This window comes from Bufo bufo, chromosome 5, assembly GCF_905171765.1.
Source record: "Bufo bufo chromosome 5, aBufBuf1.1, whole genome shotgun sequence".
Classification (NCBI taxonomy): Eukaryota; Metazoa; Chordata; class Amphibia; order Anura; family Bufonidae; genus Bufo; species Bufo bufo.
This window is the reverse complement of record NC_053393.1, coordinates 168113446-168136933: the sequence shown is the minus strand read 5'-3', so window position 1 is coordinate 168136933 and position 23488 is coordinate 168113446. Positions and strand designations below refer to the sequence as shown.

At 45.7% G+C, this 23488-nt stretch overlaps 1 protein-coding gene across 5 annotated transcripts in view; it reads left to right on the top strand.

Moving 5' to 3' along the window:
• EPB41L3 (erythrocyte membrane protein band 4.1 like 3) overlaps positions 1 to 23488 on the top strand; it is a 342189-nt gene that overhangs the window by 7428 nt on the left and 311273 nt on the right. Inside the window, exon 2 of one of the 5 annotated variants that reach the window (XM_040433752.1) lies at positions 4650 to 4720. The exons of 2 other annotated variants lie outside the window; for them this stretch is intronic. The gene's annotated coding sequence lies outside the window, so the exon portion shown is untranslated. Of the gene's footprint in view, positions 1 to 4629; positions 4721 to 22792; positions 22891 to 23488 lie in introns of those variants that run through there. 2 more of the 5 variants (XM_040433751.1, XM_040433754.1) reach the window with 2 other exon arrangements.

Genomic DNA, 23488 nt, shown 5'->3' with positions numbered 1-23488 from the left:
ATCGCATCCACTTTGATGGTACTCAATGCTGTGGATTTTCCACGCAAAAATTCTCAGCGGCAAATCCGCAGCATTTCAGTCACGTGTGGACACGACCTTTACTTTGGGAATATATGAGCCCTCTAGTTCTACTCCAATCACATGTCTGTGGTTGAGACTTCCCCATGCCGTAGCAGAGATTGAAACTTGAGTTTCAGCAGAAATGTAGGATGTTGCAATGATGTTCACAGGGATAGAATCAGTAATATCCTGTGTATAACTGCACACTCATGCTCTGCAGTATACGATATTCTAGAAAATATTGCTATTATAGTTCATATATATTATATATAGCCAGCAATACGTTACAATGGCATTTTTATATGGGGCAGTAATAGCAACTGTTTATCTACCTGTGTAAAAGGACAATGGAGGAGATTTATCAAACTGGTGTAAAGTAGAACTGGTTTAGTTGCCCATAGCAACCAATCAGATTCCACCTTTCATTTTTCAGAGCACCTTTGGAAAATGAACGTTGGACTCTGATTGGTTGCTATGGGCAACTAAGACAGTTTTCCTTTTTTAAATCTCCCCCAATAAATAAGGTATGTGTTAAATGTGGATTCCCACAGCACCCAAGGGAACCGGAGGCAATCTGGTTTCAGCAATTAAATGTTAATCTGCTGTTGTACAAATTTCCTGTATGATCTCTGTATTTAAGTACTGGTCATCTCATAGTTGTTAAGGCCGCAATAAACCTTTAACGTACGACCCAAACGGTGCGGGTGTCGAGGTTGCGATGCCTCCACACTGCGGTGGAGTACTGCACAGCCATATGGACTGCAGCGAGCTGCCATTAAACTAATAAAGACCGCACTGTTTAGTCAGTCTGTATTTTTAATGGCCGCACATCGGCTTCAATACCCTACGGCCGTAGATTGACTAAACAGTGTGCTCTTCACTCGTTTAATTAGAGCCCGCTGCAGCGTGCATGGGCATGCGGTACTCGAGCACAGCGCAGCTGCGTCGCAACCATGTAGTCATACCCTTAGAGTAGATTCACAAATACCGTATTTTTCACTCTATAAGACGCACCAGCCCATAAGACGCACCTAGGTTTTAGAGTGGGACAATAAGAAAAAAAATCTTTTCATTACACCTCAGGTCAGACCACCAATCAGACCCCCAATGTTAATAAGACCCCAATAAGACCTCAAATCAGACTTCAGCTCAGACCCCAAAGTAAATGACCCCCAATCAGACCTCAGATATGAGCCCCATGCCTCTCATCACCCCCATATCAGCCCCCATGCCTCTCATTAGCCCCCATATCAGCCCTGATGCCTCATTAGCCCCCATTATCAGCCCTTATGCCTCATTAGCCCCATTATGCCTCTCATTAGCCCCCATCAGCCATTATGCCACAATTATGCCTCTCATTAGCCTCCATCAGCCATTATGCCCCCAGCAGCCATTATGCCTCTCATTAGCCCCCAGCAGCCATTATGCCTCTCATTAGCCCCAATCAGCCACTATGTCTCCAGCAGCCATTATGCCTCTCATTAGCCCCCATCAGCCATTATGCCCCCAGCAGCCTCATGTTTTATAAAATAAAAAAACACTTACCTCTCCTGCTCTTGGACGCCGCCGCTCCTCACCGCCCATGCTCGGTCTTCCTCCTCCTCCGCCTGCTGCGCTGTGAACTGGCGCGCACAGTGTGAGGGCACAATGTGCCTTCACGCTGTGCGCAGCACTGCACAGACGACAGCTGAGGACCAGGAAGCGTTGAGTACAGATCTTTCACCGCTTGCTGGTCCTCCTGTACTAATGAGCGCTTCCATAATGGAAGCGCTTCATTAGTATTTGCCCCATAAGACCCAGGGGCATTTTCTCCCCACTTTTTTGGGGGAAAAAATGCATCTTGTGGGGTGAAAAATACGGTACTTTCTTTTATTTAAGTTTTACACAATAATATCATTTTTGAAACTAAAAAAAATCATGTTTTAGTGTCTCCATAGTCTGAGAGCCATATTTTTTTTTTTTTTTTGGGCGATTGTCTTAGGTAGGGTATAATTTTTGCGGGATGAGATGACTATCGCTATTACACTTTTTGTGATGTAAGGTGACAAAAAATGGCTTTTTTTATTTTTATTTTTTTATGGTGTTCACCTGAGGGGTTAGGTCATGTGGTATTTTTATAGAGCAGGCTGTTACGGACGCGGTGATACCTAATATGTCTACTTTTACATTTTTTTTTTACATCTAACACAATAATAGCATTTTTGAAACAAAACAAATCAAATTAGTGTCTCCATAGTCTAAGCCATAGTTGTTTTTTTTTTTGGGCAACTGTCTTAAGTAGGGGCTAATTTTTTGCGGGATGAGGTGACGGTTAGATTGGTACTATTTTGGGGGGCATATGACTTTTTCTATCGCTTGGTGTTGCACTTTTAGTGATGTAAGGTGGTGACCAAAAAAATGGTTTTTTTTTAGAACAGTTTTTATTTAATTTTTTTGACAGTGTTCACCTGAGGGGTTAGGTCATGTGATATTTTTAAATAGCCGGTTCATACGGACGTGGCGATACCTAATATGTCTACTTTTATTTTTTTACTTGAAACTTTTTTTTTGTAAAACTTTCTTTTTTTTACCTTTTTCACTTTATTTTTTGTCCCACTCTGGGACTTCAACTTTTAGGGGTCTGATCCCCTTTACAATGCATTACAATACTTCTGTATTGTAATGCATTGGCTGTAAGTGTATTACACAGTGTAATACACTTACAGCTTCCTGCCTGTGGGACCCAGGGGGCTGGATCTCACAGGCTGTCACGGAAGGCAGCCACGATGCCTAAGAAAGGCATCGGGCTGCTTTCCCTGCCATCGGGTACTGCGGCAGTGCAATGGTTAATGCGCCGGCATAAGTGTTTTCACCGATGCCGGCGTATGCAGCAGGGACCTGGCTGTCAGTGACTGCTGGGTCCATGCCGCTGATCGGGCAAGCGCAGCTCCTGCACCCGTCCGATCACCATGCAGTACATGTACGTCACTGGTCCTTAAGGGGTTAAAGGGAACCTGTCACCGGGATTTTGGGTATAGAGCTGAGGACATGGGTTGCTAGATGGCCGCTAGCACATCCGCAATACCCAGTCCCCATAGCTCTGTGTGCTTTTATTGTGTAAAAAAACCGATTTAATATATTGCGGATGTGCTAGCGGCCATCTAGCAACCCATGTCCTCAGCTCTATACCCAAAATGCCGGTGACAGGTTCCCTTTAAACCAAAAAGCTCTCATCCGCCCACAAGACATTGTTCCAGTAGCCTTCTGACTCTACAGGTGATCTTTACAAACTGCAATTGGGCAGCAATGTTCTTTTTGGAGAGCAGCAACTTTCTCCTTGCGATCCTACCATGCACACCATTATTGTTCAGTGTCCTGATGGTGTACTCAGTCTTTAGTTGCTTAGATGTTACCTTGGCTTCCTTTTTGGCTTCTTTGACTATTACATACCTTGTTATTTGTTGATTGACCACTCCTGGGGAATAAAAATCATAAAATTCCTCCAAACTCTTCAGAGATGGTTTTGTAACCTTTTGCAGCCTGATGAGCATCAACAACTCTTCTGAGGTCCTCAGAAATCTGCTTTGTTCATGCCATGATACATTTCCACAAACGTGCTGTGAAGATCAGACTTTGATAGACCCCTGTTCTTTAAATAAAACGGGTCACCCAGTCACACCTGATTGCCATCCCATTGATTGAAAACACTTGACTCTAATTTCACCTTCAAATGATTGTCTAATCCTAAAGGTTCACATACTTTTGCCATTCATAGACGTGATATTTAATTATTTTCCTCAATATATACATGACTAAGCCTAATATTTTTGACTTATTTGTTTGATTTGGTTATCTTCGTCTACTTTTAGAACTTGTATGAAAATCTGATGTAGCGTGAGGTCAAATTTATGCAGAAATATAGAAAATTCTGAAGGATTCACAAACTTTTAAGCACCACTGTATACTTTACATGTACATAAAATGACATCAACAATGTTACTTATCATGCTGGATAAGTAAGGAAACTCAAACTCATACTGTAGTAATAGAGGACAGCATATTAAAATCCCTATGTTATTCCTATCCACAGGAATAGGAGATAACTATAGATCGGTGGGGGTCCTACTGTTAGGACCCACACTGGTCGTAAGGATGGAGGCCCCATACTCTGTAGGGTCCCCTGAAATGAACAGAGTGGTAGATCGCATAGATTTCAATGGAGAGGCAGCATGCATGACCATTGCAGGAATACTGGGTTCCCGTTCTCATGATCGGCTGGGGGTCCCAGTGGTAGGAACCTCACCGGAATGGGAAAGATCACGCACCCCTTTAATAAGGGTTATGTTTATATCAAATTCACTATTTCAGCTGTTATAGCTGATGCATATCCAATTCTTGAAAAGTGCAGCCTGAAGCCAAGTAACAGAACACACGTCGGGTCTGTTGTAGAGATGAATTCTAACTATACTTCTCTTTTTTCCATGAACCACCATTTGGAATTATGGTCTCCATTTATTTGCGTTGGATTTGCCTGTGCTGTGGGGACACAACGTTTTGGTAAGTCATTAAACTTTTTCTTAAATCTTCAAGCTATGCTTCATTTCATTCAGGCTGTGCAGTCATAAAGTTGTACTGAAAATTTCAAGGGTACTTATGTCATGATGAATGTTATTTAATAATTGTAAGTATAACTGAAAGGATCTCGTTTTCATTCCTTTGTCGGAGTCAGCATGGCTGAGTGCATTCTTTGACATCATTGTGTTCTCGGTGTTATTTTATCTGTCTGGTATAAGGACAAGGTGCCAACGCTTTAAGGGGATCTGTCCGCATGTCCATTTCAGTAAATAACTGTAATCTTCATGCCTCTCCTGTATTATACCTACTAGAAATTCATGCATGAAGTGATAACTGGGTGTTAGTTGTTGGGGGGGTCCTTACACACAGAGAGACACCCTAATGACAATGTGAATGGTAATGTCAATTCCCAGTTATCAATTCATTCATATATTTCTAGGAGGAATAACCCAGGGATGGCACAAAGCACAGGTCTAAAGAAAACCACAAGCTAAAAATGTAATTTCATGGGGAATACAAGCATTTACTTAAACCAGACATGTCAGGAGAGGCGACAGGTCCTCTTTACAGAAGATGTATTACAACGGAGCAGTTTCATTTAAAGGACTTGGCTTATGAATAAGAAAACCCAGTTTCAAAGACTTTCCTGATGGATGAATAAACATTAGGTCACTGATACGATGTTTCACACTCTGCGTGTTTAGACTAAATCAAACATCTTCCGGTATGTTAAGATTGATGAGAGGTGGAGGGCTCGGTCTCTGCAGCTGATTGCTAAGAGAGGGAAGGTGAGCATCCTCTGGATGACAGATGACCGGGAAATTAGCCCCTGGCGGTCAGATAACCACCTCCTGACCCATGAACTACAGCTTGTGCTGTATGTAAACTGTGACATCCATTGTGTGTTATGATGTTGGAGTAAAGGCATCTTAAAGGGGTTGTCTCATTTGAGAGATGAGTGGCATCAATGCCAGATAGCTGCACCTATCTCCAGAATGGTACCCCCGAAGTTAACAGAGAGCAGCCACACATGCAGCCATTCATTTCTCGGGACTGCCGAAAATAGCAGTCCCATAGGAGTGAATGGAGCGGCGGCCGTGCGTAAGGTACACTTAAAGGACATTTCCAAATGAGAGGATTCTAAGGAATTGTGGCGAGTCATATTTCAGTCTCCGTACAGCATTCAAAGGAAGTTTTGAGTGAATCGACTTTGGATCTGGGATCCGAAACGCGATTTGCTCAACACTAAAGAAAACCATCAGCACCTTTACTATTGCCACCATTTATGTGCAGGTCTGGGACCCTATGGTGTCAGGAATAGGGGCACATATGTCATCATTGAAAGAAGTTGTGCCTTGTGACAAATCATCTTAAAGGGAACCATTCAGGCTCAATTTACACTAGTTTGCTAAAGGCGTCCCGATTGAACTGAACTCTGGACACCCAGTGACGGAGATGAAAGATCCTCTAACCAGATATACTTTTACAATCTTGAAGCAGTTGCTTGTTTTTTTTAAAATATTTATTGCACATTAATTTATGTAATGTTTAATTAGCTTTTACGATGTGTTTATTCTTCACATAAATGCAGTGGACTCCATAGCATGTGCGCATTATGAAACCATTGGAAGGAACTGCGTGGAGGCTACTTTCACCTCTGCGGCCGGCTCTTCTGGCAGAGAATTCTCAGGATATTTGCCGAGGAGCGGACGAGTATATTAGCACAGAAAATAATAAAATAACATCACCAATTCTTAAAAAATATTGTCTGATGACACTTTCCCTATATATATATATATACTGTATATGTTTAGTGCAACAGCTGAAAGAATATTACTGTAAGGCTAGGTCTACACGACGACATTTGTGGCGCGACATTTTGTCGCACCAATGTCGCGCGACAATTTTTATAGTGATAGTCTATGGTGTCGCACGTGCTGCGACTGCGACACGACAGTCGCAAAAAATCCATTCGGCGACTGTCGCGTCGCAGTTGCAGCCTGTTGCATTGCGACACCATAGACTATCATTATAAAAATTGTCGCGCGACAAATGTTGCAGTGTAGTTGTGCCCTATAGTCGTGTAGACCTAGCCTTATTGTGGCGTCTTTCGCTTGATGCATTACTTATCTCTTAATTATGCTGCAGTCTGTTCTCTATGGGGACTGCTATGGTGTCCCCTGGATTTATGAGGAGTTATTGTTCTATTATGTCGGGGCAGGCAGAGCTGTAAAGTAGCCGAGCACATCCTGGCTGGAAGCAGATAAGTCACCGCGGTTTTATATATACGTGTTATAAGCTACTAAAAACAAGCAAGGGTTATTGTTCTCCTTCTGGATTGTAACTCACACTTTGCACTTTCTGTTCCAATATTTGGGAATACACTGACATCATGTTCTTCATCCATATGTTTAGGAGGGGATATTTTTCCACATTACAGCCATCCAAACAAATAGCATAAATCACAGTAAAATATTGGTTTATTTGGCTCCGTAAAGTGCTGGCTGAAGAGAGCTGTAATAAAATAAGATTGGCTAGGCTTTAGTGCCTTCCAGCTTCTGCAGAACTACAACTCCCAGCGTGCTGTGACAGCTATAGCAGGGGAGCTTCAGGTCGCCCTTTCCTGTTGTCAGATGTCAGACACTTCTGTAACCTGCTCATCTGCGGTGACTTCCGGAGTGACATTTTGACGTGACAGCGATAACCGAACACCTTGCGTTGTATTCAGATTGCCAAGAAGCAAACATTTACCTGAATGTTTCCCATCGCGGTCTTAAGATTTCGGCAAAGCAGAAGATCAGCTCAGTGAGACGTATGGATGTGACATGATTTGTGAGAGAGCTAAAAGGGCAGCAGCCATCTGCTCGAATATAATCCAAGCAACAAAAAAAAGTAAGACCTAAAATTCCACTGACGGCATTGAAGTCATGCTTGTAGGAAAATAGGGAAATCAATGAAGCAGGCAGAGGATGGACGGAAGAATGAAATGACTATTATTTAGCATTATTAGCTGGTGTCTGTTCTGCATTGCACTGCATGAGGCATCAGAGGGGATTTTGTGTCATTTGCAATTGTTAGTTTTATTTTCCTGTACAGTAATTTGCCCAACTAGGCTGTGTTCACAAAGCTTGCAGTCTTACAGGAGCCATGATGGATATGACAGCTGTGTTGTGCAACAGATACTAATGGAGCTTGATGGAGCCCATTGATTTGTAATGGGTTCATCAGGTTTTAGAAAAGAGCAGCCATTATTTTGACTTTCATAGAGAATGGGGCAGATAAACTAAAACTGGCTTTACCAGCAGGTTGTCGCACAAAAAATAGTCTACAGTTTTGAAACCAGCACCTAGTTCTGAATATTTTTGTAATTGTATGTAGTGAGAAATAGATTATAGATACTGCGTTATTCAATTATATCTATCCGTATAGCGCCACCTGCTGTTTGCTCTTTTTCAAATTTTTCTGTCCTGCTCACTGAGATGGAAGCACATGCTCAGTTCCGCTCAACTAAAAGGACACACCCCGGAGAAAATACATGCCTCCCCAGGGCTCCAGATGGCGACCAAAACGGTCGCCAATGCGCCTTAAAATTTGCAGATGGCGACAAGACTTTTTAGTCTTGTCGCCATTTGCGACTGTACCGCCGCGATCCTGCGCAGCCTAAGTTCTCTTCAGTAGCACAGTGGAGAAGGAAGGAGTCCCTCCCTCTCCATTGTGACGCGGCCGCCACTACCACCAATGGGGAGATAGCAGGGGAGGAGGAGGGGAGGAGCTGTCGCCACTGCGCCACCAATGAATGTAAAACATAAGTGTCGGCAGCGGTATCACAGACCCGGCACCCGGCCTCTATAACAGGGCAGGCGATCCGCGGCCATTAACCCCTCAGGTGCCACAGATCGCATGCCCTGTTATTGGTGCCGGGTCTGTGATACCGCTGCAGACAATTGTATGAAGGAGTCAAAGAGGACCTTTCATGGGTCCAAAGAATATGAACTTATCAGCAGGCTGCATAGAGCGGCGCCCACTTACAATTATTACTGGGCGCCGCTTCGTTCGTCCGCTGTGGCCCCCGGTATTTTCAGCATTCAGAGGAAGGAGGAGGAGACGCCAGTGTCTCTCCAACAGCAGCGCTGTCCAATCACAGCACAGAACTCAGAGCCAGGGAGAGAAAAAACCTCCCTGGCTCTGCGCTGTGATTGGACAGCGCTGCTGTTATGGAGACGGAGAGACACTGGCATCTCCTCCTCCTTCCTCTGAATGCTGAAAATACCGGGGGCCACAGCGGACGAACGGAGCGGCGCCCAGGAATAATAGTAAGTGCACTTAGATCCCTGGGCGCCGCTCTATGCAGCCTGCTACTAAGTTCATATTCTTTGGACCCACGAAAGGTCCTCTTTAAACATTCATTGGTGGTGCAGTGCGCTCTCCCCCCCAATTATCACTGGCCACAAGTCGTCCCCGTCTCCCCCCCCATTGTTATATGGTGGCCACAGGGTCCCCATCCCCTTCATTGGTGGCAGTGGCAGATTACACTGCTGGGACTCAGATAGTTACCATGGCAGCCAGGATACTACTGAAGCCCCGGCTGCCATGTTCAGCTCCCTGCTGCTGTGTGCACAGAGCACAGAGCAGCAGGGAGAGTGTGAGGTCCTATTGTCACGGGGTTCCGAAGGTGCACTCGGTCCCCCATTGCCCGCAGAACTGTTGCTTAGCTTTTGGAATGAGGTTCTGTGTTTGACCTCATTCCCAGGGCGGCTTTACTAGCTGGGTGGCTCCCTGCTCCTAGTCTGCCTTGAGCGCCGAGCTGATCACTCGGTGCTCGACTGGTTGGTCTGTCGGTCATGTGATGCTGGCCACGTCACATGACCCTCACTCCCCACTAAAAAAAAAGGCAGCCTGCTGGCTACAGGTTGCCTGTTAATTTCTAGGTTCCTGGCTATTTGTTGGACTACTGAATATTTACCTGATCCTGTTCCCTGACGATCCTCTGCCTGCTCCTCCTGTACTGCGCATACATCCTGGTATTGTGACCTCGGCTCCCACCTGATTACTCTCTTAGGACCCCTCTTGTACTTCGCTACTCTCCTGGTATTTGACCCCGGCTTCTCCTGACCATTCTTTGCTTAATCCGTTTTACTGCGTAGCTCTCTTGGTTCTGACCCGGTCCGTTCATGTTCCGTATTTTGTCTTGTCTGTCTTCCCTGCACATATCCTAAGTTAGGGATTGCCGTCCAGTTGTCCCCTGTCATCAGGACTCGTGAGGCAAGTAGGCAGGGCCAGGGGTGAGGGTGGAGCGCAGTGGTCACTACCCTTCCCCCTGTGTGTGTGTGGACGTGACCGTTACAGATTAACAGGCCCAATAACCACTGTATCATGAATCCTCTTACTACCCTGACTGACCATGTCTCTAACTTGACACAGAGGGTGCAGGAGCTAGGAGAGAAACTCCGTTCTTGTGAGTTAGGGCAAGGTTCTTCCACTCCTCTGTCCTCCAGTCCATATTTTGAACCCCAGATCAAGCTCCCAGAACCCTTTTCTGGAGACCGGAAGAGGTTTCTCTCCTTTAAGGAGAATTGCAAACTCTACTTCCGTTTGCGCCCCGTGTCCTCCGGTCCCGAGAGCCAACGTGTGGGGATTATCATTTCTCTACTACAGGGTGATCCCCAGGACTGGGCATTTTCGTTACCTCCTGGGGCCAGTTGTCTAACTTCTGTGGAGGGGTTTTTTCAGGCCCTGGGTACCCTCTATGACGAACCAGACAGTGCCCTGGTAGCCGAGACAGCTCTTAGGGTACTGGTTCAGGGCCATCTCCCTGCGGAGGAGTATTGCACCCAATTCAGACGGTGGTGTGTCCCCTCAGGATGGAATGAACCAGCCCTGAAGAGTCAGTTTGGGTCTGGTCTATCTGATAATTTAAAAGATCTATTGGTCAATTACCAAATTCCTGAGACCTTAGAGGAGATGATGACCCTAGTTGTCCGACTTGACAGACGAGTTAGAGAGAGACGACAAGAACGACAGTTCTGTTCTCAGATGGTGGTCCAGCCAGAGGCCTTTTCCAGGGACAACACTAAGGTCTCCACCGAGGAACCCATGCAGGTTGGCATGACCCGGGGTAATCTTCGTCGCAGACGCGGAGAGTGCTTCTACTGTGGAGATCCTGGCCATTGGATCAACAAGTGTCCTAAGAGGGACCTCTCTGACAAGTCTTCTAAAGCAAGACAACCTAAAGACCAGGTACACCCTGATTTTTCTAACGGTAAGCTTTTGGTACCCATAACAATTTCTCTAGGGGTTAATAAGTGGCCGGGTAAGGCCTTTATTGACTCCGGTTCAGCGGCCAGCTTTATTGACTTTGAGTTTGCTTGTAAATTGGGTATTCCAATGTTTGCTTTACCTACACCTATCCATGTCATGGCTATTGATGCTACTCCCCTGATTGGTGGTACGGTGAGGTCATGTACCTCTGAAATTTCTCTGTCCGTGGGTGTGTGCCACTCTGAGAGATGTTCTCTTCTAGTCCTGGAGAACCTACCGGTTGAGGTTGTATGTTGCTGATGACCAGCAATTATGGGTCAAATTCCTTCCGTTGGCTGAATTTGCTCTGAATAACCGTGTCAATTCTTCTGCTGCGGTCTCCCCTTTCTTTTGTAACCATGGTTTTCATCCCCGTTTTCATTCTGGGTCGTCCGTCTCCTCCTCTAACCCTGAAGCTGATAAACTCTCCTCCGAACTGTGCACAGTTTGGGCCCGGGTTCAATCGAACCTAGAAAAGGCTCAAAGTTCTCAAAAACTCAAGGCCGATAGGAGACGTTCAAGGGGGGTGAACTTTCAGGTTGGGGATAAAGTATGGTTGTCCTCCAAGAATCTATCTCTCAAGGTAGCTTCTAGAAAATTTGCTCCTCGTTTTATTGGTCCATATAAGATCACGGAGGTGATTAACCCGGTATCATTTAGGTTGGAGCTGCCCGAGTCATTCCACATTCATAATGTGTTCCATAAATCTCTACTTAAAAAATATTTTGAACCGGTAGTACCATCGAAAGCCTCGCCTCCGCCGGTTCTTGTTAATGATGCTGTCGAGTATGTCGTGTCTAAAATAGTGGATGTCAGGAAGGTGCGTAACTCCTTGCAGTACCTGATTCACTGGAAGGGGTATGGACCTGAAGAGAGATCTTGGGTACCTGCCAGGGAGGTTCATGCTCCTAGACTGGTTCGTAAATTTCATTTAGAACACCCTGAAAAGCCATCGCCTGAAGTCTTGGGTCCGGTGGCCCCTCGTAAAAGGGGGGGTACTGTCACGGGGTTCCGAAGGTGCACTCGGTCCCCCATTGCCCGCAGAACTGTTGCTTAGCTTTTGGAATGAGGTTCTGTGTTTGACCTCATTTCCAGGGCGGCTTTACTAGCTGGGTGGCTCCCTGCTCCTAGTCTGCCTTGAGCGCCGAGCTGATCACTCGGTGCTCGACTGGTTGGTCTGTCGGTCATGTGATGCTGGCCACGTCACATGACCCTCACTCCCCACTATAAATACAGGCAGCCTGCTGGCTACAGGTTGCCTGTTAATTTCTAGGTTCCTGGCTATTTGTTGGACTACTGAATATTTACCTGATCCTGTTCCCTGACGATCCTCTGCCTGCTCCTCCTGTACTGCGCATACATCCTGGTATTGTGACCTCGGCTCCCACCTGACTACTCTCTTAGGACTCCTCTTGTACTTCGCTACTCTCCTGGTATTTGACCCCGGCTTCTCCTGACCATTCTTTGCTTAATCCGTTGTACTGCGTAGCTCTCTTGGTTCTGACCCGGTCCGTTCATGTTCCGTATTTTGTCTTGTCTGTCTTCCCTGCACATATCCTAAGTTAGGGATTGCCGTCCAGTTGTCCCCTGTCATCAGGACTCGTGAGGCAAGTAGGCAGGGCCAGGGGTGAGGGTGGAGCGCAGTGGTCACTACCCTTCCCCCTGTGTGTGTGTGGACGTGACCGTTACACCTATTCACCCTAATAGATCTCTATCAGGGTGAATAACACAAGGGATGAAAAGATCCAGGTTCTAGTCCCTAAGGGAAGAAATGGTTATTAAATAAAAAGTTTAAAAAAAAACAAAAAACACCAAAATGGCCCCCTTCCCAGTTTTACATATAAAATTTACAAACAATAAAGAACATATTACATATCCCCACGTCCCAAAAAGTGTGAGCTATTAAAATATTTAAAAATATTTCCGCTCGGTGAAGGCAGTAACAGAAAAAAAACCTCTAAACCACGCAATTCGCCATTTTTAGTCACCTTGTTCCCCAGAAAATGTCCCTGGATGTGAGAGGTATGTGGTGCTGTTTTCTCCTATATGTAGTGCCCCTGCGTCTCATCTTCTCAAAGTCCTTTTTTTTTTAATCATATGCATTTTAAATTTGGCGACTAAAAAATGTAATTTGGCTCCTAAATTTTTTAGTTTAGGAGCCAATGGCTCCTGGTCATTTTTTTTTGTCTGGAGCACTGCTCCCTAAGCGGATCACTTGAAATAAACCCAATAGAGCAATTGGAGCAATGAACGGTGCGATCTCTGGATCCATGTGAGGTACAGTGTTGGTTCTAGCTTTGTCAGAAAGAAGTTGTCATGTACTAGATTATGCATGGTTTTCATTTTTTACATTATTCATGGGATAACCCCTTTAAGTCTGTCACTGCAAAATGCACCAAATTTATTAAGAAGCACAAGTCTCTAGATGTCACGAGGGTGTCACGACCTGTCGCTAACCCTGTTGTTCCTGGGGTCGCAGCGGGTGGCTACACGCTCGGTTTCTCCCACGATTGCTCCATGATCTAGTGGTGAGAATTGATTCCGGTCCAGGTTTCCCTGCTTACATTTGCGATCCTTTTTGTCCCATTTAGGAATCCGTAGCTTTTCCTTTCAGCTGTTCTCTGTCAGCCACTCCTGCCAGATGTAGACCTTCTTTCCAGATCTTCTATTCTGACCTCAGGTGGAGTTGGGACAACTGTTGCTGTGGAGCTGTTGGAACTAGAGCTGTTGGATCCCCGGTTCTCTCCTGTTTGTTGTCTCCTTTCGGGGATTATTTGTGTTGTTTGTCCTTTCCCTGTTGTTACCCTAGGTGTCAGTGGTGAGGACTAGTGCTCCCACCGCCCTACTCACTACCTAGGGCTTATTTCAGGGTAAGCCAGGGATGAGGCACGTGATCGGCGTACGGGTTAGCAGCCTGTCTAGGGACGTCAGGGCAGCCAGGTACCAGTGCCAGGCGAGCTAGGGGTCACTGGACCAGAATCAATTCTCACCACTAGATCATCGAGCAATCGTGGGAGAAACCGAGCGCGTAGCCACCCGCTGCGACCCCAGGAACAACAGGGTTAGCGACCGGTCGTGACACCCTCGTGACATCAAGAGACTTGTGCTTCTTAATAAATTTGGTGTATTTTGCACTGACAGACTTGCACAGATTTGAAGTATAATTTACACCAGTATCTGGCGTAAATTATAGTAAATATGGCGGGCAGCAGGAGGCCATGCCCCCTCCCACTGAGCTCCCCCAAAATCACAAATTATGTCACATGGCACACACCACATCTTAAGACTTATCTTTGCCAGATTTGCAGCATAAACCATTTTGTAAATGTGCATCTTTGGTCCATAATGTGAAGAATATTGGGGAGATTTACTAAGCAAAATGAGCCAGGATTCTGATGCCAGTTTCAAAAACCAGGGAAATACGCTGCAGGTCAGGTTTGTGGGTTTAGATTGGTGAGGTTTTGAAGAGGGGAGAAGTGTATTTACTTATTCTATAGCATTTGCATTCCGTATTATTATTATTTTTATTTTTTTTATCGGATAACCCTTTTTGACAATTATTACTGGTCTCTAGATTTTTCATTTTTTTTATTATTTTTTTATTTGCTCAAGATACCTGCTGGACCACTAAATACATTGAAGTCAGCTCTTGGTGTGACTTACGTGGAACATAGGTCCTTCTAAATGTTGCCTATCCATGGTTAGGGAGTAGGGTAAGGGTGTAGTAGGCTTTGTTTGCTGCTTTCTTGAAGAGGAGAGTTTTTGGAAAACATCTCTAAACATTATTATGGATGTAAGCAACAACTGTCTAGCTTTCAGTTTGGTAAAAGTTGAAGTAGCCCTTACTAAATATGGTGGTGAGAACAAACATCCTTTTAAAAAGGTTTTCCAGGAGTAGAATATCGATGCCCTATCCTCAGGATAAGTCCTTGATATCAGATCGGTGGGGCTCTGACTCCTGGCACCTCCACCAATCAGCGGTGAGCTTAGGCCTGTTACAGCATCAGTTACAAAGCCTAGGTGTCACTCAGTCTCATTTAAGTGAATGGGTCTGGCTTGCAATACCAAGCATTGCCACTATTCAATGAATGGCGCTCGGCTTGGTGTGCTGTGAGAAAGCTGTGGTGTTCATCGGAATGCTGCGGCCTCTGCAGAAATGGAAACACAAAGGAAACGAAAAACGGAACAACGGATCCGTGAAAAACGGACCGAAAAACACTGAAAAAGCCATACAGTCGTGTGCAGGAGGCCTAAGGCCTAGTTCACACAAACGTATGGCTTTTATAGTTTTTTGCGGTCCGTTTTTCACAGATCCGTTGTTCCGTTTTTGAGTTCCGTTGTGTTTCCGTTTCCGTTCCGTTTTTCCGTATGGCATATGCAGTATACAGTAATTACATAGAAAAAATTGGGCTGGGCATAACATTTTCAATAGATGGTTCAGCAAAAACGGAACAGATACGGAAGACATATGGATGCATTTCCGTATGTGTTCCGTTTTTTTTGGCGGAACCAGTGACTTTAATGGAGCTACGGAACGTGATTTGCGGCCAAATATAGGACATGTTCTATCTTTCAACCGAACTGGAAATACGGAAAGCATACGGAACACATTCCGTTTTTTTTTTTGCGGAACCATTGAAATGAATGGTTCCGTATATGAACCGTAGACGGAACACAAAAAAACGGCTCGTACACTCGCAAAAAAAACTTTTGCGTGAACTAGGTCTAAGGCCTCATGCACACGGCCGTTGTTTTGGTCCGCGTCTGAGCCGCACATTGTGCGGCTCGGGCGCGGACCCATTCACTTCAATGGGGCCGCAAAAGATGTGGACAGCACTCCGTGTGCTGTCCACATCCGTTGCTCCGTTCCGCGGGCCCGCCAAAAAAATATAACATGTCCTATTTTTGTCCGCAAAACGGACAAGAATAGGCAGTTATATCAATGGCCGCCCGTTCCGTTCCGCAAATTGCGGAAGGCACACGGGCGGCTTCCGTTTTTTGCCGATCCGCGGCAAAAAACAGCACGGTCGTGTGCATGTAGCCTAAGGCTGAGTTTACTCGTCAGTTATTTGGTCAGTTATTTCCATCAGTTATTCGGAGCCAAAACCAGGTTTGGGTCAGAAACACAGAACAGATGCAGATACATAACACCTGATCTGAGGCTTCACTACTGGTTTTCGCTCACAATGACTGATGGAAATAACTGACCAAATAACTGAAGCGTGACCCTAACGGATTTTTCTTGGTAAAAATAATCAGATGCTGATTAGCAAGAAAATTGCATCAAAAATCCGAGGTTGGCCCTCAGATTTCTGCAGCACGTTTGCAGTTTCATATTCAATGTAGTCAGTCATTTGTAGCTGCCCGCAGTGGTTTCCATGTGGAAACTACATAAAGACGCGGCTGTGGCACTTTGAAATCTGCTGCTTAAAAATCTGCAATGGCGTGAACTGCCATTTAACATTCCTATTGTGGACAAATATCATTTGGATTTGGGCATGGAAAACTTACTGAAATCCGCATATACTTTCTGCCATGTGAATATGCTCTTACACGGACCACCTACTGTTTTACTGTTCTTTTTTTAATGAGCCCACTGTTTTACTGTGTAATTCCCAGTAGCAGGAGTGCTGCGAGAAAGCTGGGCTCTTGCTGCCAGGTTCCCTCCCAGATTACATTCCTGGGTGTCTTGGTAATGGGACAGCACTCTGTGATAAGTTTATCATGATGGGAGCCTTCTCATTAGAAGGGAATGTTGAAAGATGTCTAAAAAAGCACTCTCTGGGTCATTTATTAAACAGAAATATGCCTAGATTAGGGGTATTTCTGGCGCAGATTGTGGCGCAAAGGTCTTTTGTGACACAATCTGGGATTTCCCCCTGCTCACGGCAGGTCTAAAAAATTGAGGGGTTGCGTGGGAAGGGGGGAAGGGGACAGGCCGGCAGGTCCATCTCATTTATCATTTTCTACGCCGGCTAGGAAGCTGTCTTACATTAAGAAGCGGCGGTGGATCCGCCCAAGTTATATAGAGGCCTGCGCCTCTTCATAACTCCGGCGGATCCACCACCAGATATAGTGCTTTATTAGGACCTGCCTCTAAAACGCCAGTCCTAATAAATGTGCCCCTATATTCTTATTTCTCATCTTCCTATATTTTATTTCTGAGATTACTACAGCCTGAACCGCTTAACTTAGACTCCAAACTGCATTTCGAAGCTCTTGGCGCTCAGAGGTGTGCCCTGTATTTTTGAGGTCGATCGGATTTGTCCTTTGTAATCAATTTAAAGGGAACCTGTCACCAGTTTTATGGTGTCCTAACTAAGGGCAACATAAATAAGTGATTGATTCTCTTAGCACAATGCTGGGTCACTTTCTTTAATTGACCCAGTCAATCTGCCAACATCTTGTATTGAAAAGCTCCAGCTGATAATGATGAGTCCTGAATATTCATGAGCTCCTGACTCTCCCCGCCCACCTGCTGCTGAATGACAGTTTGTTTCCATAGGAATCAGCAGCAGGTGGGCGGGGAGTGGCTATAGCTCTGAATTAAATATACGCTGGACTCAATGACATCACGCTGGACTCAAATCAGCTCATTAGCATGCGGCATGCGGCATCTTTGTGTGTATATTATGAGGTAACCATCTGTCACACCAGTAAGTGAATACATCTAAGGTACTTTTTAGTAGTTAATGATTGTATATAATTAGTTAGATTATAATCAAATATCCACATGAGAGGTTCCCTTTAAGTTTAAAAATAAAAAATCCCCCATAGAACTGAATGGCAGAGTTTGTTCAAACTGCATTTCGAAGCTCTTTGTGCTGTATATGTTCGGAGTTGATCGGAATTGTCATTTTTATTAAATAGATTGTTCAAAATGAATTACAAATGTTCAGGAATTCAAATTTTAACTGCCATGGGTGCTGTTACCGTCACAGTGTAGCTAGCACCCAGTCTGACAGACCCTCTTCTCTCTCACTCCCTCACACACAGGCCTAGTTCACACGAACGTTTTTTTTGCGAGTGTACGAGCAGTTTTTTTGTGTTTCGTATACGGAACCATTCATTTCAAAGGTTCCGCAAAAAAAAACGGAATGTGTTCCGTATGCATTCCGTTTCCGTATTTCCGTTCCGTTGAAAGATAGAAATGCATCCGTATGTCTTCCGTATCTGTTCCGTTTTTGCTGAACCATCTATTGAAAATGTTATGCCCAGCCCAATTTTTTCTATGTAATTACTGTATACTCTATATGCCATACGGAAAAACGAAACATTTATGACAGGGCGCAGGCCGAATCATAAATTAGGCACATCCTCCTGCAGTCCGTGTGCCTAAACAGAAGTCTATAGTCAAGTAAATGCACAAGTAAATTGCGTAATCCTTCTAATATTTACATATAATTCTCCAATATCAGCAGTGTATAATTGTGCATCCAGAGGAATAAAACAACAACGTTTCGGTCGAGATGACCGTTGTCAAATTTTTTTATTTGCACTAATTTGAAGAGTGGAATGAGCTTCCCTTCAAACTGGTGCAGATGAGATTCGACAAAGGCCATCTCGACCGAAACGTCGTCATGTTATTCCTCTGAATGCACAATTATACACTGCTGATATATCGTAGAAGGATTACCTATTTATGCGTGTGCACTGAACTCTTACTTGACTGTTGGTCAGGTTGAAGACCCCTTCTGGTTGCACCAAAGCCCTAATTTTGGTGCACTATTTCAATGTACCTACACTAAAGCCTCATGCACACAAACGTATTTTCTTTCCGTTTCCGTTCCATTTAGTTTTTTTTGCGGACCGTATATGGAACCATTCATTTCAATGGGTCCGCAAAAAAAACCCCGTAAGGTACTGTCCGTATTTCCATTCCGCAAAAAAATAGAACATGTCCTATTAGGCTCCATTCACACGTCCCGTGGGACAGAGGGATAAAACTTAGTATTTAATAAAGATACATTCTAAAATAGATAGACACTAGAGGATGAGCCTCTACAACAAACAATATGAAAGACAGCCCTACGGGCAGTGCTTGAAGTGGGCCGGAACGCGGCGGTACTCAGTACCGCCACTTCCAAAAATTGCCCTGGAGAGTACCAGCACCTCTCCGTGCGCCCAGTACGTGGGTTTCCGGTACCGGAGCGCAGGGCCGGCCTTTGGGGTGTGCGGGCTGTGCGGCCGCACAGGGCGCCATAGTAACAGGGGCGCTGGGCGGCCGACAGCTCGCAATGTAATATGCGGCAGGCGAGGCTGAACTTGTGTTCTCCCTCGGGGCGCCCCCTCCATCTAGCCCTCCCCTGTCTGACCTGATTCGTTCCTCCTCCCCTGTCTGACCTGCCTGCTGCCCCCGCCGCTGCCAATAAGAAGAGAGACGGGAGGAGGAGGGGAGGGGCTGTGGCCACTGCGCCACCAATGAAGATAACTGACCTGAATACAAAAACAGGAGGCGGGTGCTGGAATCAAATAGCCGGCACCCGACCTCTGTGACAGGGAGCTGCGATCAGCTGCAGTTGAGTTAACCCTTCAGGTGCGGTACTGGAGGGGTTAATTGTAGCTGATCGCAGCTCCCTGTCACAGAGGTCGGGTGCCGGCTATTTGATTCCAGCACCCGCCTCCTGTATTTGTATAAGAAACGTTTGTGGCACAGTGCGCCCCCCCCCCCCCCCAACACCCCAGTATAAGAAACGTTGGTAGGCAGTGCGCTTTCCCCCCCAAACACCCCAGTATAAGAAACATTGGTGGCTCAGTGGGAAGTGCCAGTGAGGGTTAAAAAATAAAAAAAATTTTTTAACTCACCTCCTCCAGATGATCGCGTAGCTGCCGTTCTCCTGTTTTCTTCAAGACCTGTGGTGACGTCACTGAGCTCATCACATGACCCATTACCATGGTGATGGATCATGTGATGCTAACAGTGATGTCACCACAGGTCCTTTGACAGGTCATGAAGAAAGAACAGAAGACGATCAATTGGAGGAGGTGAGTTAATTATTATTTTTATTTTTTAACCCTCATTGGCACTGCCCACTGCGCCACCAATGATTATTATATTGAGGGGGGGCCCACTGCGCCACCAATGATTATTATATTGAGGGGGGGCGCACTGCGCCACCAATGTTTATTATATTGAGGGGGGGCCCACTGCGCCACCAATGTTTATTATATTGAGGGGGGGCGCACTGCGCCACCAATGTTTATTATACTGGGGTGATGGGGGGGCGCACTGCGCCACCAATGTTTATTATACTGGGGTGTTGGGGGGGCGCACTGCGCCACCAATGTTTATTATACTGGAGTGTTGGGAGGGGCGCAGGGGGGTACTGGTACAGAGAGGAATTAATGTGTGTGTGTGTGATGAGTGGGGGGGGGGGGTCTGATGTGCAGGGGGGTACTGGTACAGAGAGGAACGAATGTGCGGTGGTGGGGGGGGGTACTGGTACATAGAGGAACTAATATATATGTGTGTGATGGGGGGGTCTGATGTGCAGGGGGGGGGGGGAGCACCGGCGCCTAATAGAGTACCGGCACCTCTTTTGGCCCACTTAAAGCACTGCCTACGGGCATAGACTTGTACATATGTACACAGTGTGGCCAGGATGGTATAAATGGTATAAAAAACAGGAACGTTCTCACCCGATTGTAGACCAGGGTTTCTCACAGAGATGGTTGATGATGGAGACGGACCTGTAGTACTTGGTAGCCACACTGGAGGAAGATAGGTATGTGTGCCCCTTTCACATAGGTGGGTGACAGGGTAATTAACCCTAGACGGCCCTAGGAAGGGGGCAGGGGCTAGTACGCCCTACCTATCTATACGGGGAACTTGCCCCGCAAGGAGCGTCCCCGTCCGGATACCTGACCCTGTGGGGACAGAATCCCTAATAGTCCCTAAAAAATGCTCCCTACGTGTCACGTTTCAATTTGTGAAAGAAAATCATCAGGGGAGATCAGTGGTGGTCACAGGACTATGGATGGGGCCTGTGCGACCAAAGAAAAGGGGGGAAGATGGTACAAAAAGGGATGGTATAGGTCAGATGTCAATCTGTGTGTGTAGCCAGTCAGGCTGAATCACGCAGGACAAGACCGCATCAATAATCTCTATCAAAAAGTAAGTATAGATGCACCAGTGGGTGCCATCTATAGTGGATAGAAAGGAGGAGCCACAGGATAGTCAATCCAAGGGCGGGCTGTCAGCAGAGTCACATGTCCGGAAGTAGGAAATCACAGGGAAACCGGCGGCTTTTGGAGCACATTTAAAAGACACAGAGTGGTGAGTACACTCTGCTGACAGCCCGCCCTTGGATTGACTATCCTGTGGCTCCTCCTTTCTATCCACTATAGATGGCACCCACTGGTGCATCTATACTTACTTTTTGATAGAGATTATTGATGCGGTCTTGTCCTGTGTGATTCAGCCTGACTGGCTACACACACAGATTGACATCTGACCTATACCATCCCTTTTTGTACCATCTTCCCCCCTTTTCTTTGGTCGCACAGGCCCCATCCATAGTCCTGTGACCACCACTGATCTCCCCTGATGATTTTCTTTCACGAATTGAAACGTGACACGTAGGGAGCATTTTTTAGGGACTATTAGGGATTCTGTCCCCACAGGGTCAGGTATCCGGACGGGGACGCTCCTTGCGGGGCAAGTTCCCCGTATAGATGGGTAGGGCGTACTAGCCCCTGCCCCCTTCCTAGGGCCGTCTAGGGTTAATTACCCTGTCACCCACCTATGTGAAAGGGGCACACATACCTATCTTCCTCCAGTGTGGCTACCAAGTACTACAGGTCCGTCTCCATCATCAACCATCTCTGTGAGAAACCCTGGTCTACAATCGGGTGAGAACGTTCCTGTTTTTTATACCATTTATACCATCCTGGCCACACTGTGTACATATGTACAAGTCTATGCCCGTAGGGTTGTCTTTCATATTGTTTGTTGTAGAGGCTCATCCTCTAGTGTCTATCTATTTTAGAATGTATCTTTATTAAATACTAAGTTTTATCCCTCTGTCCCACGGGATCAGTATATACGCTAACTAACTTTGGGAATAAGTAGGCCTCTCTGTTTCTTTATTCCATTCACACGTCCGCAAAATGGGTCCGCATCCTTTCCGCAATTTTGCGGAATGGGTGCGGACCCATTCATTCTCTATGGGGACGGAATGGATGCGGACAGTACAGTGTGCTGTCTGCAGCCGCAATTGCGGAGCGCGGCCCCGATTTTGGGTCCGCAGCTCCGCAAAAATATAGAGCATGTCCTATTCTTGTCCGCAGCTTGCGGACAAGAATAGGCATTTCTATGGGGGTGACGGGCTGGTGTGTTGCGGACCCGCAATTTGCGGGTCCGCAACACACCACGGACGTGTGAATGTAGCCTTATTGTCCGCATTACGGACAAGGATAGGCCTGTTCTATTAGGGGCCAGCTGTTCCGTTCTGCAACATACGGAATGCACACGGATGTCATCCGTATTTTTTGCGGATCCGTTTTTTGCAGACTGCAAAATACATACGAAGCAGCCTTATATTTCTGGCTTTATTTTCACCAGAAAACTGGCGTGCATGAAGATAAATTTATCTCCACAGTTGACTAGGCCCCTTTCCCACCCATGCCACACCCCCTTTTGGAAAAGTGGCGAGGGTGGCATAAAAAGGGGGGGGGGGGGGCTTGATATTTATTTTTTTTAAGTCACATTTAAAAAGTCGGAAACACACACAGCTTTCCTATCGCAAGGGAGATGATAAATCTATCTTCAGAAAATGCTAAATCGAGTTAATAAATAACATAGTAATGGATCTGCGGGGAAGTCTTCCTTATGCGGATGTATTGGTTCAGATCCAATGACCACTTATATCATTGTTATTTCATTTGCCGGGTGACACCGTCTCCTCATCATCCGTGTGTAAATCTCACGTTTTGCTTGAACTATCCATTACTAAATCTATTTTCTGGACTTCATGACGGGTGAGTGTCTGGTACTGTTCAAAGGTTAGAGCAATAATCAGCAATCTGTTAGCTAACAGATGAAATTTGTTTAGCCAGGATTTTCGAGCCGGCTGTAAGCAAGTTTATTGCCTAATATCCTCTTTATGTGATAAAAGCTTTGCTGGCTAAAGGATTTCGAAGTTGGGGCAAGGGTTAAGTTTAAATGCTGTCGAGGTGGCAGACTTTGCTTTTAGAGATAAGTCATATATATATATTTTTTTTCCCCTGAGGTCCTTATTCGGTAGTGCTATGTCAGAAGTATCCTTTATCATCTTTTCTCTGGTGCCTCTTGATCACGCCCGCTATTTTTAGCCAGAGTTTATTCAGGAGGTTACGTGTAGCGGGGGTGTCCTGCATGTTCCAAAAATACTTCCGCTACCTCTCCAAAATCATGATTTTCATTCCGACAGCCATAAGTGCCTTCTTTCTTCTTGTCTTCAGAGAGGCTTGTAATCAATTTACTGGCATGAATAGATGCACAAAATCATTTTACAGGAGCATTGTGGAGTTATCATTCTGTTTTGTGGTACATTTGATTACATTATGTTTTACTTGGCCGAATACCTTATCTCAGTTG